At 45.7% G+C, this 19,051-nt stretch overlaps 1 protein-coding gene and 1 non-coding gene across 5 annotated transcripts in view; both read right to left on the bottom strand.

Moving 5' to 3' along the window:
- Nucleotides 1-19,051, bottom strand: part of DGLUCY (D-glutamate cyclase) — a 100,111-nt gene that overhangs the window by 78,636 nt on the left and 2,424 nt on the right. The window lies entirely within an intron of this gene.
- LOC115898035 lies at nucleotides 7,668-7,796 on the bottom strand. Its single transcript, XR_004057797.1, has one exon. It is a non-coding gene; the product is annotated as a small nucleolar RNA SNORA11 (small nucleolar RNA).

The following is a 19,051-nucleotide window of genomic DNA, read 5'->3' as shown; positions in this document are numbered from 1 at the left end:
TGAATAAATATCAATTACCCAGGAATAAATCTAACAAAATATGTGAAGACAATTTATGGAAAATACGGTAAAACTTTACTTAAAAACATTAAAGAACTAATAAATGGAGAGACAGCACGTTCACGACAGAAAGACGCAATGTTGTAAAAATATCTGTTCTCCTTAAACTGTATATTCTAGGCAATTCCAATCAAAATCCTAACGGGCTTTTAAAAAGGAACCAAACACACTGATTCCAAAACTTACAGGGAACGGTCAATGGCCAAAAAATAACAAATCACTTTTAAATTAAGAGCAACAGACAGGTGTGTGTTGGGGTTGGGGGCTTGTCCTCTACCAGATATTAAGATACAGAAAACCATGGTAATTAAGATGGAGTGAAAGAGCTCCCACAACTCAACCCAAAAAACAAATGAATAGTCCAATTAAATGGGCAAAGGACTTGAATGGCCCTTTCTCCAAAGAAGCTATACTGAGCACATGAGAAGACGCTCGACCTCATTACAGAACTGCAAATCAAAACCACAATGAGATACCACTTGACACACATTAGGATGGCTATTATCAAAGACAAAAGCAAAATTAGAAAAGAAGTATCGGTGAGGACATGGAGTAATTGGAACCCTTGTACACTGCTGGTGTGATGGTAAAATGGTGTAGCCCTCTGTGAAAACAGTATGGCCGTTTCTCAAAAAATTAACACTGGGCTACAGGCGGTGGTTCATGCCTGTAATCCCAGCACTCTGGGAGGCTGAGACGGAAGAATTGCTTGAGGCCAGGAGTTTGAGACTATCCTGGGAAACATAGTAAGACCCATCTCTAGAAAAAATAGATATAATTTTAAAACATTAAACATTGAGCTAGCATGTAATCCCGTAATTCCACTTCTGGTATATACCCAAAAGAATGGGAAGCAGAAATTCGAACAGATATTTGTATACCAATGTTCATAGCAGTATTATCCTCAATAGCCAAAAGGTGGAAGCAAATGTCCACTGATGGATAAACAGATAAATTTGGTATATACAGACAATGGAATATTATTCAGCCTTTAAAAAGAATGAAATTCTTGTTGTTGTTGTTGAGACAGAGTCTCGCTGTTGTCACCCAGGCTGGAGTGCAGTGGCAAGATCTCGGCTCACTGCAACCTCTGCCTCCCAGGTTCAAGCAACTCTCCTGCCTCAGCCCCCCAAGTAGCTGGGATTACAGAGGCCTGCCACCACACCCGGCTAATTTTTGTATTTTTAGTAGAGATGGGGGTTTCACCATATTGGCCAGGCTGGTCTCAAACTCCTGACCTCAGGTGCTCTGCCCACCTCAGCCTTCCAAAGTGCTGGGATTACAGGCATGAGCTACCGCGCCCAGCCAAAAAAGTATGAAATTCTGATATATGCCATAACATGGATGTACCTTGGAGACATGAAAGACATTATAAGTAAAAGAAACTAGACACAAAAGAACTAATATTCTATGATTCCACTGATATGAGGAACCTGGAATGGTCAAATTCATAAAGATGGAAAGTAAAATGGTAGTTGCCAGGGGCTGGGGGAAAGGAGGGATGACTGTGGAATTGCAGTTTGGGAAGATGAAAAAGTTCTGGCTGGGCGCAGTGGCTCACGCCTGTAATCCCAGCACTTTGGGAGGCCGAGGCTGGTGGATCACCTGATGGCAGGAGTTTGAGACCACCCTGGCCAACATGGCAAAACCCCGTCTCTACTAAAATACAAAAATTAGCTGGGCGTAGTGGTGGGTACCTGTAATCCCAGCTACTCAAGAGGCTGAGGCAGGAGAATCACTTGAACTCAGGAGGCGGAGGTTGCAGTGAGCCGAGATCACGCCACTGCACTCCAGCCTGGGTGACAGAGCAAGACTCTGTCTCAAGAAATAAAAAAGAAAAAGTTATGGGTCTCCCAAGTATCTTGGACTACAGGCATGCACCACCATGCTAAACTAATTTTTTTTTTATAGGGATGGGATCTCACTATGTTGCCCTGCCTGGTCTTGAACTCCTAGGCTCAAGTGATCCTCCCGCCTTCACCTTCCAATGTGCTGGAATTACAGGAGTGAGCGACCATACCCTGCCCATAGTAATTAATATTTATTGTACTTACAAATATTGGTCTACAATGAATTTTGGAAAAAAATGAAGTTCAACATAGGAAATTTGAAAGTTCAGGGAGAATAAGACAAAATAAAACCCACAGTCATGTCTAGAAATTTGATTTCTGACAGAGAGGGAATTGCAGACAAGTGGGTACAAAAGTAAAATTGGGGCTGGGTGCGGTGGCGCATGCCTGTAATCCCAGCACTTTGGGAGGCCAAGGTGGGCAGATCACCTGAGGTCAGGAGTTCAAGATCAGCCTGACCAACATGAAGAAATGCTGTCTCTACTAAAAACACAAAATTAGCTGAGTATGATCCCAGATACTTGGGAGGCTGATGCAAGAGAATTACTTGAACCCAAAAGGCAGAGGTTGCAGCGAGCTGAGATCGTGCCATTGCACTCCAGCCTGGGCAACAAGAGCAAAACTTTGTCTCAAAAAAATAAATAAATAAAAGTAAAATTGGAAGCTAATTATCAGTAACAAAAATCAAATCCAGGTAGATCAAATACTTAAATATGAAGTATGAAATATGAAGGACAAAATTAGAAACTTCTATAAGATAATAGAAAAGAATCCCAAGCTGGGAAAGGTTTCCTAGAGAAGATAAATTTGACATCAAAATTAGGAACTTCTGTCCAAGAGTCACCATCAATAAAATGCAAAAGCATTCCCAAACTGCAAGTAGATATATGAACATATAACACTGAGACAGGCATGATATTCCATGTCTATAATCCTAGCATTTTGGAAGGCCAAGACAGGAAGATCACTTGAGGCCAGGAGTTCTAGACCAGCCTGGCCAACATGGTAAAACCTTGTCTCTACTAAAAATACCAAACTTGGCCGGGCGTGGTGGTATGTGGCTGTAATACCAGCTACTTGGGAGGCTAAGGCAGGAGGCTTGCTTGAGCCGGGGAGGTTGAGGCTGCAGTGAGCCATGTTCTTGCCCCTGCACTCCAGCCTAAACAACAAAGTGAGACCCTATCACAAAAAGAAAAAAACATAAAACTGATATGGAATAATTGTCATCCAGAATATATAAAGAACTCTTATTAATCAATAAGAAAAAGACCACCCATTCATTAAAAAAATGGGGGGAAAGCTATAAACAGGCATTTACAGTACAGAAAAAACAGCTGGTTTATAAACATGAAAAGATTCTCCACTGTTAGCTGGGCGTGGTGGTGCACATCTGTGATCCCAGTTACTTGGGAGGCTGAGGTGGTAAGATTGCTTGAATGCAGGAGGTTGAGGCTGCACGAGCTGTGATGGTACCATTGCACTCCAGCCTGGGTGACAGAATGAGACCCTGTCTCAAATAAAAATAAATAAAGAAGAAAAAATTATGGCCAGGTGCAGTGGCTCACGCCTGTAATCCCAGCACTTTGGGAGGTTGAGGTGGGTGGATCACAAGGTCAAGAAATCGAGACCATCCTGGCCCACATGGTGAAACCCCGTCTCTACTAAAAATACAAAAATTAGCTGGGCATGGTGGTACGCGCCTGTAGTCCCAGCTACTCGGGAGGCTGAGGGAGGAGAATGGCTTGAATCTGCGACGTGGAGGTTGCAGTGAGCTGAGATTGCACCACTGCACTCCAGCCTGGCAACAGAGTGAGACTCCATCTCAAAAAAAAAAAAAGAAAAGATTCTTCACTTCAATAGTAATTGAATACATGCAAATTATAACTATAATGAAACACAGGCCACACTCGTGGTGTTACCAAAAATTAAAATTGGTAAGAATGAGGTCAACCAAAACACTATCACTGACTTGTAGTGCAAGGGTTGATTGTTATAAACCACTTTAGGGAAAAAAAAATAGCATTATCCCATAGCATGGAAGTACCTTTAAACCTTGCAATTCCATTCTTAGATATACACTCTAAAGAGCATATGCAATGTGGGAAAATCATACAATGTAATACTATACGTGGTGAAAAATAAACTACAGCTACCTGCATCAACACAAACGAAGCTCCAAAACATTATGTTGAGGCTGGGCGTGGTGGCTTATGCCTGTAATCCCAGCACTTTGGGAGGTCAAGGCGGGTGGATCACCTACTAGGGAGGTTGAGGCAGGAGAATCACTTGAACCCGGGAAGCAGAGGTTGGGGTGAGCCGAGATCGCATCACTTTCGCACTCCAGCCTGGGCAACAAGAGCAAAACTCGGTCTCAAAAAACAAAAAACATCATGTTGAATGTTTTATTCATGTTGAATAAAAGTCACAGAAATATAGCATATTCTTTTTTTAAAAATTTTTTATTTTGTAGTGAAGGGGTCTCCCTATATTGCCCAGGCTGGTCTTGAACTCCTAGGCTTCAGCAACCCTCCTGCCACAGCCTCTCAAAGTGCTGGGATTACAGGTGTGAGTCACCATACCCAGCTAGCATATTCTTATATACAGCATTAAAATAGGCTTCTGGGCTTTGCAACACCAAACCGTATAGTACTTAGAGACTTAAGGGTGTATATAGGAAAACTATAAAGAAAAGCACGAAGTCTGTAATTTCCCTTGGGTAGAGACAGAAGAGCACACGACTGGGGAGAAGCACATATAGAAGCGTCTAAGAAACTGACTCTGATCTATTTCTTAACTTGGATCGTAGGGACACAGTTGTTTACTATTCTTTAAGTTGAACATATGGCTTATATGTATATAGATTTCACAATTTTTAAAAACTTAAAAGAAAAGATAAAAAGTGTGTAGATGATGGCTAAGGATGCAGGAATAGAACTGGGTCCCCTGAGGCTCAAGGCAGAGGCTAGGCGGATTGTCAGGCTTCTGACCCACTGGAGAATGCAAACCAAGAATGTGCTGAGAGCCCAGCCCCTCAACATTTGATTTTGTCTCCCTAGCATTTTTTTTTTCTTTCAGAAACTGTCTTTTCCCCAACCCAGAAGGGCTGCCAATCATGTGGTCTCATCAATAGTACCATGTGACTCAGGCCGACTAACCAGGGTATTTCCACTCATCTAGCCTCGGTGGTTACTTAATACAGGGGGTGAGCAGAGGTCCCAAGAGAGCCCAGTCAGAGCCCTCCCTGTGTCTTCTGTTGGAATAACTCAGAATCTAAGTGGATTGCTAGACATAAATGCATTGTGAGCCTAGAGCTCCATGAAAATCGGCCTGAAAACCCATTAAAACCAGTAGAAAGGAAAGCAGAAAGAAGGGCCAGAGAGTCACAGGGGACAAAGGGGGGTAAGAAACAGACAAAGTCCTTATCCTGGCATTTAGGTATCTGGATCCAGCCTTTCCTGCTTCCCAGTTATATAGGCTAATACAATCCCCTTTCTGGATCTTTCTTTCATTTTTTATTCTATTTTTTTGGTTTGAGACAGAGTCTCGCTCTGTCACACAGGTGGGAGTGCAGTGGTGTGATCACAGCTCACTGCAACCTCCGTGCCTGCGCTCAAGTGATCCTCCCACTTCAGCCTCTCCAGTAGCTAAGACTACAGGCACATGCCACCACCCCCATGCCTGGCTAATATTTTTTTGTTTTTTGTTTTGTTGAGATGGGGTTTCTCCATGTTGCCCAGGCTGGTCTCGAACTCCTCGGCTCAAGCAGTTCACCTGTCTCAGCCTCCCAAAGTGCTGGAATTACAGGTGTGAGCCACCGCACCCAGCCTGGATCTTTCTTAACATCAACTGCAATCAAGTGTCCTAAGTAACTCAGAATTCTGTACCAGGAGCAGGGTTTTGCAAATGACAGACCCTAATATCTGGAATTTGCTGGGTTAAGGTGGGTGTAAGATGGGGTCCCCCTTCCTGACTCAGGGGTGAGCAACATCTATCAGGTGGTGCAAGGTAGCCAAAGCTTCTCCTGTTGAGCCCAGTGAGTCAGACCACATGCTCAATGATGCTGGAAATTGGTAGGACTCGTTAAAAAAAAAAAAAAGGCAGGTGCCTGGGGTGTGCTGCCCCTTCTTCAGCCTTCAGTAAGTTCTGTGAGAAAAAGATGCACTTTAGTCCCAATTGACCTTTCTGAAAGCAGGGAAGGAGAAAAGAAAGCCATGAGTTTCTCTTTCCGCCTGGGGCAAGCAATTCAACTGAGCTGAGAACCAGAAAATCGTATTTCAGGATTGCAAAAGTCAGCTTCCCTGCCCCAGGCTAAGAGCACTGGTAAAGGCTGAGAGAAGGAGGACACAGTGTGAGAGGGGACAGAAACCCGAAGAAGCAGTTTCCCCTGGCTCCTTGCCTGCCGCTTCTGCCCTGTGTCGCCTGCCTGGCCAAACCACAAACAGCCTGAAGGCAAGGGGCCAGACAGCCCAGGCCTCATCCCTCTGGCCCCGGCCCAGTGTGTTGGGGGGGAGGCCAGAAGGCTGCAGTCTGAAGGAAGGCTCGAGGAGAACAGGGTGTAGAGGGGGCAGGTGTAGGGGGGACAAGGTCCAGATTCTACAGCATGACTTGACTAGCTCCAGTTGGCAGCTTACAGAGTTATCAGTAAATGGACTAAGGTCCTGGCATGGTGGCTCACGCCTGTAATCCCAGCACATTGGAAGGCTGAGGCAGGAGGATTGCTTAGGCCAGGAGTTCAATACCAGCCTGGGCAACACAGCAAGATCCTTTCTCTACAAAATATTTAAAAATTAGCCAGGCATGGTGGCATATGCCTGTGGTCCTAGCTACTCGGGAGGGAGATGGGAGGATGGCTTGAGATTGGGAGGTTGAGGCTGTAGTGAGCCATACTTGTGCCACTGCACTTCAGCCTGGGTGACAGAGGGAAACTCTATCTCATAAAAAAAAAAAAAAGGGGCCGGGCGCGGTGGCTCAAGCCTGTAATCCCAGCACTTTGGGAGGCCGAGACGGGCGGATCACGAGGTGAGGAGATCGAGACCATCCTGGCTAATACGGTGAAACCCCGTCTCTACTAAAAATACAAAAAACTAGCCGGGCGAGGTGGCGGGCGCCTGTAGTCCCAGCTACTTGGGAGGCGGAGGCAGGAGAATGGCGTGAACCCGGGAGGCGGAGCTTGCAGTGAGCTGAGATCCGGCCACTGCACTCCAGCCTGGGCGACAGAGCGAGACTCCGTCTCAAAAAAAAAAAAAAAGAGAAGTATCAAGGCCTGACTGAGAAGAATGCACATCAGCTTTGCTTGGATGTGGGCAGCCTGTACCGCACTGGGGTGGTGCGTTTCTGGAACTGTTTATGTGGAAAAGGCCATGGGTGGATGCCAGGTAGTCAACGGGTGGAGTGCAGTGGCTATCTATTTATTTCTGCCCTATAGGGGGTGGAATTGTGGCCCCCAAAAATCTAAGTCCAACTCCTAACCCTCACCCTATACCTGTGAATATGACTTTATTTGGAAAACGGGTCTTTGCAGATGCAATTAAGTGGAAGATCTTGAGATGAGATTATTATGGATTAATTGAGTGGACCCTAAAACCAGTAACACATTTTTTGTGTGTGGTCGAGATGGGGTCTTGCTATATTGCCCAGGCTTGTCTCAAACTCCTGGGCTCAAGCAATTCTCCCACCTTGGCCTCCCAAAGTGCTGGGATTACAGGCCTGAGCCAGCACACCTGGCCTGACTCATGTTCTTTTTTTTTTTTTTTTTTCATCTGTAGGGCATTTGTTTGTAGGGAGGTCACAAGCTCTGTGTCCCTTGTCACAATGACCCCAGATTACTGTTGGGTGTGTTGTAAACAGAGGAGGCATTCTTCGGGCCCCCTGCTCTGAGCACACCCCAACACATGTAATTATAAGAAAAGAAGGCACAGACATGACAGGAGAAACACAGAAGGGGCCATCCTGTGAAGATGGAGGCAGAGATTGGGTGATACAGCTACAGGCCAACGAACTCCAAGGATTTCCTGGGGCCACAGAAGCTGAAAGAGGCAAGAAAGGATAATTCCTTCAAGGCATCAGAGGGAATATAGTCCCCCTAATACACTGATGTAGAACTCCTACCCCCCAGAGCTGTGAGATAAGAGATGTCTGTTGTTTTTAGCCACCAAGTAAGTTGGGATTCGTTGCGGCAGCCCTAAGAAACAATTACCTGCCCAGCAACTTGGAAAAGTGTCCCCTACTACCCAGTGGGGCTGTCTGATAGTAAACAGAGTCATTATCTCAGACCTAGGGGACAATCAAAATAGCCCATCCTCCTTAGCACAATGTTAGGGTGCGGATAGTCACATGACCCCAGCTAGCCAACCAGAGTTATCCTTTGAATTTGCTTTTGTTGTTTGTTTTGTTTTTTTGAGACTGCGTCTCGCTCTGTCACCCAGGCCAAAGTGCAGTGGCAAGATCTTGGCTCACTGCAGCCTCCACCTCCTGGATTCAAGCAATTCTCCTGACTTAGCCTCCTGAGTAGCCCAGGCTCAGCTAACTTTTGTATTTTTAGTAGAGACAGAATTTCGCCATGTTGGCCAGGCTGATCTCGAACTCCTGACCTCAGGTGATCCTCCTGCCTTGGTCTCCCAAAGTGCTGGGATTACAGGCGTGAACCACCGTGCCCAGCCTTACCCTTTGAATTTGTATAGATGTCGGGAAAGAAGTATTTCTTACCTCTGAAATTGCTAAACACAGGTACAATGTGAGCATAGGTTGCCAGTGGTCATTTGTCACCCCACAGAGAGAGCTGGCTTGAGAAGGAAGCCAACAGAGAAGAAAGCAGAGAGCCAAGAGTAAAAAGAGGCAGGGCTTGATGCTGTCATCCCTGGCCCTACAAGCAACCCTATCTAAACACAGATCTGTCTCTGGACAAACAACTGTACCTAAATACAGATCTATCTCTGGGCTTTTCTGCCAGTCACTTCCCCTTTTCTGCTCAAATCAATTTGAGACAGGATCGCAGCCATTTCAGAGGGCAGATTCTGCAGCCAGTATGTGTTTGACAGGCTTGTTCCCCAGTGCCGTAAAGAAATAGTACTTGAACATAAATTTAATTTCCTCAGCAAGGCCATTTTTATACTTTCTGCAGAAAGGGTACACTCGCCAGCAGTTTTGCCCCTTGAGTATATCGAACAAAGGAGACAGGGTCATTTATAACCTGATGCGTCCACCCTACTGCTGTGTCCAGTTTTCATTGGCTGGACCTCATATTCTGTATTTGTCCCGACTGGCTGGCAACTTAGAACCTTTTAAAAGAGGCAAAGGCAGAGGAGAACAAAGGAAGGAGGAAGTAACTTGCAGAATGTTGAGAAAGGTAAAAACACCTTCAAATAAGGAAGAGGAACAGGCTATGACCTAACGCTTGCTTGGACCAGTATAAGCATGCTAGGGCAAATATTTAGGCTAAATTGTGGGAGCTAAGAACATTAAAGTACATTGATTTCTTTATTACGGGTAGCAGATATTTAAGAATGTTAGCAAAGGTCTTTGAATAAATTTTGCTTCTAAGAGAAGTTACTATTTATTCCTAATTAGATGGGAAGCAAAGTCTTTGAAGAGGAACCTCTACTTTACTTTTTACATATGTCTCAAGTACAGCAGGTAAAAATCTCATCAGAACAAACAACCAAGGCTTCCATAAAACAGGCTGATTTGCTTCTGATTAACCACAGAATCAGAGTGAGTCACAACCAACCCTGTGTAACAGGACACTTTCCTTGGCCCGGGCAACATGGCCTTCCACCAGCACTTTCTTCAGGCCTCAGAGAACTCGTGGTTGAAAAAAGCCATGCCATTCACAGAAAGCCTAATCTGCCATGAATTAACAAGCAGCTATGCCCACAGCGGACCCATTTCCTACCTCCAGCCTGAAGTCCTGCTGAACTGTCAACCCCACAAACCAAATGCACTAATGCAGTCAATGTGGAAACCCCAGAGAGAAGAGGAGGCCTCAGGACGAGGGTGGTTGGTGCTTCCATTTGCTCAGCTCCTTGACAGCAAATGAGTGAGGAGTAGCTGCTTCACTTCCAGTTGGCTGGGTTTGCTGCTTTTAAAAGTCTGACCACTGGCCGGGCGCGGTGGCTCACGCCTGTAATCCCAGCACTTTGGGAGGCCGAGGTGGGTGGATCACGAGGTCAGGAGACCTAGACCATCCTGGCCAACATGATGAAACCCGTCTCTACTAAAAATACAAAAATTAGCCGGGCATGATGGCGTGTGCCTATAGTCCCAGCTACTCAAGAGGCTGAGGTAGGAAAATTGCTTGAACCCGGGAGGCAGAGGTTACAGTGAGCCGAGATTGTGCCACTGCACGCCAGCCTGGGTGACAGAGACTCCATCTCAAAAAAAAAAAAAAAAAAAAAAAAAAGAAAGAAAAGAAAAAAGTCTGACTATTAAAGCCAAATGATGCTCCTTTAAAAAACTGAAAAAAGAGGCTGGGTGCAGTGGCTCATGCATGTAATCCCAGCACTTTGGCAGGCCAAGGCAGGCAAACAGTTTAAGCCCAGAAGTTCAAGACTAGCCTAGCAACATGGCGAAACCCTGTCTCTACAAAAAATCAGCTGGCTGTAGTGGTGCACACCTGTAGTCCCAGCTACCCAGGAGGCTGAGGTCAGAGGATCATCTAAACCCAAAGGGTTAAGGCTGCAGTGAGCCATGACTGTGTCACTGCACTCCAGCCTGAGGGACAAAGTGAGACCCTGTCTTGAAAAAAATAATCTGAAACAACCTGAAGTACTGTTACAATGGACCTAAACTTGATGCATTAGGCTCCGTGAGTGAGAGAGTTTAACGTTTCTGAAAGCATACAGTTCATTCTTTCATTCCTTTCTTTTTTTTTTAAGACGGAGTCTTGCTCTGCCGCTCAGGTTGGAGTTCAGTGGCGCGATCTCGGCTCACTGCAAGCTCCGCCTCCCAGGTTCACGCCATTCTCCTGCCTCAGCCTCTCGAGTAGCTAGGACTACAGGCGACCGCCACCACGCTCGGCTAAGTTTTTGTATTTCTTAGTAGAGATGGGGTTTCACCATGTTAGCCAGGATGGTCTTGATCTCCTGACCTCGTGATCCACCCGCCTAGGCCTCCCAAAGTGCTGGGATTACAGGCGTGAGCCACCACGCCTGGCCTCATTCTTTTTTTTTTTTAAACTGTCTCTACCTCATTTCTCCCAAACTACCGTCAATATGACAGTTTTCCCAAACAAGGTTGCCCCATTTCTAAATATTCACAAGTCCATTTGCCAGGGTCTGCCAGGGCAGTGTTTATTGCTTCAAGATGTGCGCTAATATCAAGTGGCTTTGCAGCATGGGAATATGCTTGGCTGGGCCCCTCCGTTTACTGTCAAACTGATACCTTGGAATCCTGCTCTTACAAATGTTCTGTTGTGTGTTTGTTACTTGATATTTTTAGAAACACCCAAGCTAGCCCTGTAAAAACGGACTGATTCCTCTGTGATGATCCAGGTACTCATGATGCTTCAAGTCTGGTGGCCGTCACTAGTAACTAAGGTGGTGTGAGCTGAACAGAGTTCTCCCCGAGCACAGGGAGCAACTCTTGATTGTCTCTGTGGTTCAGGTGCCTGTCTCCTGCTAAGCCCAAGTCCTCCAAAGACAGGGACTGTGTCTTATCTGTCTTTACAGCCCACAAACCCAGAGTAGTGCTGGGTACATAGAGAGTGCCTCCTTGTTGAATGAAATGCAGCCTTAAGAAAAGAAAGAACTAGGCCGGGCGCGGTGGCTCAAGCCTGTAATCCCAGCACTTTGGGAGGCCGAGACGGGCGGATCACGAGGTCAGGAGTTCGAGACCATCCTGGTGAACACGGTGAAACCCCGTCTCTACTAAAAAATACAAAAACTAGCCGGGCGAGGTGGCGGCGCCTGTAGTCCCAGCTACTTGGGAGGCTGAGGCAGGAGAATGGCGTGAACCCGGGAGGCGGAGCTTGCAGTGAGCTGAGATCCGGCCACTGCACTCCAACCTGGGCGACAGAGCAAGACTCCGTCTCAAAAAAAAAAAAAAAAAAAAAAAAGAAAAGAAAGAACTAACCAAGTGTGGTGACTCACGCCTGTAATCTCAGCATTTTGGGAGGCCGAGGCGGGCGGATCACAAGGTCAGGAGTTCGAGACCAGCCTGGCCAATATAGTGAAACTTTGTCTCTATTAAAAATAAAAAAATTCGCCGGGCGCAGTGGCTCAAGCCTGTAATCCCAGCACTTTGGGAGGCCGAGGCGGGCAGATCACGAGGTCAGGAGATCGAGACCATCCTGGCTAACACGGTGAAACCCCGTCTCTACTAAAAAAATACAAAAAACTAGCTGGACATGGTGGCGGGTGCCTGTAGTCCCAGCTACTTGGGAGGCTGAGGCAGGAGAATGGCGTGAACCCGGGAGGCGGAGCTTACAGTGAGCTGAGATCTGGCCACTGCACTCCAGCCTGGGCGACACAGTGAGACTCCATCTCAAAAAAAAAAAAAAAAAATTAGCTGGACGTGGTAGCAGGTGCCTATAGTCCTTGCTACTCCTACTCGGGAGGCTGAGGCAGGAGAATCGCTTGAACCCGGGAGGCAGAGGTTGCAGTAAGCCAGGATCGAGCCACTGCACTCCAGCCTGGGCGACAGCGTGAGACTCCATCTCAAACAAAAAAAGAAAAAAAAAAAAGAAAAAAAGAACTTTTTTTCTTTTATTATAGTTAAAATACACATAACATTGACCATCTTAATCATTTTAAAGTGTACAATTCAGTAACATTAAATACACTCACAGTGTTATGCAATGTCATACCTTTTTTTTTTTTTTGAGACGGAGTCTCTTTCTGTCGCCCAGGCTGGAGTGCAGTGGTGCAATCTCGGCTCACTATAAGCTCCGTCTCCCGGGTTCACGGCATTCTCCCGGCTCAGCCTCCTGAGTAGCTGGGACTACAGGCGCCCGCCACCGCACCCGACTAATTTCTTGTATTTTTAGTAGAGATGGGGTTTCACCATTGACAGGATGGTCTCGATCTCCTGAACTTGCGATCCGCCCGCCTCGGCCTCCCAAAGTGCTGGGATTACAGGCGTGAGCACCACACCCAGTCGCAATGTCATACTTTTTAATTTAAAAGAAAAAAATCTTTCTTTTTTTCTTTTAAAGGTTCAATGGCTCATGCCTGTAATCCCAACAATTTGGGAGGCCAAGGCAGGAGGATTGCCTGAGCCCAGAAGTTTGAGACCAGCCTGTGTAACACAGTGGAACCCCATCTCTACAAAAAATAAAAAATTAGCTGGGCAGGGTGGCACGTACGTGTGTTCCCAGCTACGCAGGAGGCTGAGGTGGGAGCCCAGGAGGTCAAGGCTGCAGGGAGCTGTGGTTGTTGAACCACTGCACTCCAGTCTGGAGAACAGGGTGAGACCCTGTCTCAAAAAAAAAAAGAAGAAAAAAAAAAGACTCCTTAATAAAATTACTCTAAATAGGTTAACAGTTTTTCTAAGAAATAAAAAAAAAAAAAAAAAAAAAATATATATATATATATATATATATATATATATATATATATATATATATATATAATACAGAGCCTGATTTCAAGGCAATCTAGACAACAAGGTGTGAATACTGTTCTCCACTAAATACAACTGTTATCACTTCTTAGCTCTTCTGTGATCATCTCCCAGTGCTCAAAACGCATTCATCAAGCAAATGTGTTGAGCACTCTGTTAGATGATGGGAATACACAGATGAGCAGACATGGCCCGTGCCTGTGAGGTGCTTAAAGACCAGAGAAGAGGCAGATGCTTATTTCTAATTCCCCATGCTATATTGCGAACCTCTTAAGGGTAGGGGTTTTTGTCATTTTCTTCCCCCTGCTCTATCCCCGGTATACTGAACAGTGCCTGGCACACTACAGGCATTTAAAAAATACTTGACAAATAAATAAATAATGAAAATCTGGCTGGGGAAGCAGGAGAAAGCTTCACCGAAGACATTAGTTGAGTTTGTTCTTGAAATTACTATTATTATCTTTGAGATGGAGTCTCACTCTGTCACCCAGGCTGGAGGGCAGTGGTGCGATCGCCACCATGTCTGGCTAAATTTTGTATTTTTAGTAGAGATGGGGTTTCGTCATGTTGGCCAGGCTGGTCTCGAACTCCTGATCTCAGGTGATCCACCCACCTTGGCCTCCCAACATGCTGAGATTACAGGCGTGAGCCACTGCACCCAGCCAAAAATATTATTTCTTGAAGAAACAGTTACAGACATCCCCACAGGAGAGGAGGGTCTTCTCGGAAGCTTGGGTACAGAGCAGGTGGCACGATTGGATGGTGGAGTAGGACATGGAAAGAGCCATATAGTTCATTCTTTTGCCATTCGGAGAGCACCTTCTGTGTATCCAGCAATGTACTTAAGCACTGGAGCTGCTAATGAGGAAGAGGCAAGGAAAACTGTGTTGACAGCCTCAGGCAGCTATGGTCTGGGAGGCATTGCATGAGCTTTGACAAACAACTGGAAATCAGCACTAGGAGAAAGGTTGAAGAAGTCTCTGTAGGTGAAAGTGTGAGTGGTTGGCACACCTGGGGTAAAGAGGCAGAGGGGCTGGGAAGATAGACAAAGAGATGCTTGGGAAGGAGCATGTGAATAAACTGAAGCAGTAGGAGCTTCATCTAAGAGCCCCAGGAGCACTAAGGGTGGGAGGATCCCCTGAGCAGGCAGCACTCGGTGGAAGATGAATGTGAGAACATCCCTCAGGGACACTTTGTCGTAGCTGTTTGAGAAGCAATCAAGGCGTTCCCCAAAGTGAGAGAATGAGAGGAAGGGCTAATTTGAGGAACTGGAAGGAGACTAGCCAGAACCTGATACCGGATTGAATGTATGCAAAACATGCAACAAAAGAAAGGAATCACAAATAATTATCAGGGCCGGGCAGGGTGACTCATGCCTGTAATCCCAGCACTTTGGGAGGCCGAGGCAGGTGGATCACCTAAGGAGAGAGTTCAAGACCAGCCTGGTCAACATGGTGAAATGCTGTCTCTACTAAAAATATAAAAATTAGCCAGGCGTGGTGGTGGGTGCCTGTAATCCCTGCTACTCAGGAGGCTGAGGCAGGAGAATGGCTTGGACCCAGGAGGTGGAGGTTGCAGGCTGCAGTGAGCTGAGATGGCGCCATTGCACTCCAGCCTGGGTGACAAGAGTGAAACTCCATCTCAACAAATAATAATAATTATTATTATCAGATTTCTTTTTCCCGGGATGGACAACCAGCTAACTGTGACATTCATGAAAATAAATACAAGAAGAGACTGATGAAGAATTTGGTTTTAGAATGCTAAGTAGGAGGAGCCTGTGAGACAGCCCCAGGCAGAAGTCCATGACAGGGTGGACATTCAGCACCAGAAGTCAGGAGGGACACCTGCCTGGAGGAGGGAGAGCTGCAAGCCATCAGCTTCCACGTGGCTGAGGACACTCAAGTGTATTAGTCAGGGTTCTCTAGATGGGACAGGACTAATACATGAAGGGGAGTTTATTAAGGAGTACTGACTCACACCATCACAAGATGAAGTCTCACAATAGGCCATCTGCAAGCCGAGGAGCAGGGAAGCCAGTCCAAGTCCCAAAACCTCAAAAGTAGGGAAGCCAACAGTGCAGCCTTCAGTCTCAGGCGAGAGCCCCTGGCAAACCACTGGTGTAAGTCCAAGAGTCCAAAGCTGAAGAACTTGGAGTCGGATGTTTGAGGGCAGGAAGCATCCAGCACAAGAGAAAGATGAAGACCAAAAGACTCAGCCAGTCTAGTCCTTCCATGTTCCTCTGCCTGCTTTTATCCTAGATGAGCCGGCAGCTGATTAGATGGTACCCACCCAGATTGAGGGCAAGTCTGCCTCTCCCAGCTCACTGACTGAAATGTTAACCTCCTTTTGGCAACATCCTCACAGGAACAAGACTTTACATCCTTCAATCCAATCCAGTTGACACTCAACATTAAGCCATCACACCAAGGGAGAGGGCAGAAGGCAAGAAGGGCCGTGAGTGGAACACGAAGACCCAGGGGATATTTAGGGAGTGAGTGGAACAGGAGGTCTCTGTGAAATACATGGAAAAAAATGTCCAGCAAAGTAGGATGGGAACCTAGAAAGAGTAGCACTGCAGTGAGAAAGAGTCTTCAGGTATGGGAGCACAGTAGTACCAAAGGTCAGATCAAGGTAGAAAAGCCTGGGAAGTTTGATCAGAGGAACAGAGTGTGTCAGGGAATATGAGTGAAAGGATATGTACAACTCTGAGTTATATCATTTAGAAGGGAGCTGTTTGCCCTCTGATTCCTTCCCTCTTCCCACTACAGGCAGGAACAGAAGGTGAAGGTGATGTTGAGTCAGTTTTGACTATGCAGAAAAGGGAGCAACAAGATGGAGGAACCTGGGTTCCTGAATGACCCTGTGGAACAGAGTTGTTTGCCTGTCCTGGACTGACCATCTACCTCTTAGCTATTATGTGAAAGAGGAAAAATTTTCTATCCTTTTTGAGCAAATGTATTTTGGGATCTTTTTTACAATTTAGCCTGTACCCTAAATAATACAGAGTGTCTCCCAAAGGCACAGATAATAATAATTTTAGTAGTAGTAATATAATTGAAAAATATATTTTTTAACTTTTTAGGGTCTCACTATGTTGCCCAGGCTGGTTTCGAACTCCTGAGCTTAAGCAATCCTCCTGCCTTGGCCTCACAAAGTGCTGGGATTACAGGCATGAGCCACCGTACCTGGCCCCACTGATAGGAATATTTCTTGAAAGTATAAACCAAAAGTAAAATTCTAAGCCCTTCAACCAATTGAATGAACCCCCTTTCGGCCAAGGGCATTCCAAAGAAACCTGAAAAACTAGTCCAGGCCATGATGGGAGGGGAATGGCTGAACATGCCTCATTATACCCCCTCCACTGGGGAGTTTAGATACAACTGACCACCATTAACATTAAAACAGAGATCTTAAGTCTGACAAAAGAGACTCTTTGTAGCCATAAGATACCAAATTCCAACCTGACTCTATCAAATGACAGAAAAAGAAGGAAATAAAAATATCTTACCCCCAAATATGTTTCTTCACCATATTTTGAAACTGCTTTCTGCATCTGTAAAGAATCTGTTAACATAACTAGCTCTTTCCCCTTCCAGGTCCTCCCACCCTGAAGAGAGTAATGAAGAGTCTGGCACTTTTTAAGGTCTGATAAGAGAGGATTACCTGTAATCCCAGTACTTCAGGAGGCTGAGGCAAGTGGATCTCTTGAGGTCAGGAGTTTGAGACCAGTGTGGCCAACATGGTGAACCCCCGTCTCTACTAAAAATCTAAAAATACAAAAAATTAGCCAGGCGTGGGTGGAGGGGTGGTGGCTGTAATCCCAGCTACTTGGGAGGCTGAAGGAGGTGAATCCCTTGAATCCCAGGAGGCGGAGGGTGCAGTGAGCCAAGATCATCCCACCGTACTCCAGCCTGGGTGACAGAGTGAGACTCCATCTCCAAAAAAAAAAAAAAAAAAAAAAAAGGGAGATTTACCATCCATTCTCTCTGAAGCCTGCTACCTGGAAGCTTCATCTACACAACAAGAACCTTGGCCCTTGGCTTCCACAACCCTTTTTATCTTAAATCCAACTGTTTCTTCCTGCTAACTTCAACTTTAGGCAAAGCTTAACTCTTTTAACTTATTGCTAATCAGGAAATCTTTGAATCTACCTATGACCTGAATACCTCAATTCTGGACTGAATCAACCAAACCAATGTGTACCTCACATGTATTGATGGATGTCTGTGTCTTCCTAAACTGCATAAAACCAAGCTGTATCCCAACCATCGTAGGCACATGTTCTCAGGACCTCCTGGGTCCTCATGTTTGGCTCAGAATAAGTCTCTTCAAATATTTCACAGAGTTTGCCCCCCCACTTTTTTTGTGTCAACAAAAGCTTACTCTGTGCCAGGCACTGTTCTGAATACTTTTCATGTACTATGTCATTTAATCCATACAACACTCCCTAGATGAGGGCTGTTATCCCTATTTTACAGAAAAGGAAGCGCCGGAAGATTCAGTACTTTGCCTAAAGATTCACAGGTACTGAGTGGCCAAACCAGCAGTCAAGCCCAAGTGTCAGAGGCTTTCAAACCAGAGCCACTCCATCTTGAATAGGGGATGGGTAAAATAAGGCTGAGACTTACTGGGCTGCATTCCCAGGAACTTAGGCATTCCTAGTCACAGGATGAGATAGGAGGTAGGCACAAGATACAGGTCACAAAGACCCTGCTGATAAAACACTTTGCAGTAAAGAAACCAGCCAAAACTAAGATAGCAATGAAAGTGACCTCTGGTCGTCCTCACTGCTTATTATACACTAACCACAATGCATTAGCAGGCAAAAGACACTCCCACCAACACCAGGACAGTTTACAAATGCCATGGCGATGTCTGGAAATTACCCTATATTGTATAAAAAGGGGAGAAACCCTCAGTTCCAGGAATTGCCCACCCCTTTCCTGGAACACTCATGAATAATCCATCCCTTGTTTAGCATATAATCAATAAATAACTATAAGTATATTCAGTCAAGCAACCCATGCCACTGTTCTACCTATGGAGGAGCCATTTTTTTTTTTTTTTTTTTTTTTTTTGAGATGGAGTCTCTGTCACCAGGCTGGAGTGCAGTGGGGCGATTTCGGCTCACTGCAACTTCCGCCTCCCAGGTTCAAGTGATTCTCCTGCCTCAGCCTCCCAAGTAGCTGGGATTACAGGTGCGCGCCACCACACCCAGCTAATTTTTGTATTTTTAGTAGAGACAGTGTTTCACTATGTTGGCCAGGATGGTCTTCATCTCCTAACCTTGTGATCTGCCTGCCTTGGCCTCCCAAAATGCTGGGATTACAGACATGAGCCACTGCACCTGTCCTATTCATTTCTTAATAAACTTGCTTTCACTTCCACTTTACTATGAACTTGCCCCCAGTTTCTTCTTGCACAAGGTTCAAGAACTCTCTCGGGGTCTGGTTTGGGGCCCCTTTCTGGTAACACAAGTATTCTGGATTGAGATCATACTTTCAGTCACTATGCTTTTTAAAGCATAACTTTTTACAATTCCACACAGTCAAAAAGACACAGCTTGGTCTTCCAGAGAGCTG

This window comes from Rhinopithecus roxellana, chromosome 5 (genome assembly GCF_007565055.1).
Source record: "Rhinopithecus roxellana isolate Shanxi Qingling chromosome 5, ASM756505v1, whole genome shotgun sequence".
NCBI lineage: Eukaryota > Metazoa > Chordata > Mammalia > Primates > Cercopithecidae > Rhinopithecus > Rhinopithecus roxellana.
This window is presented reverse-complemented; position numbering and strand designations above follow the sequence as displayed.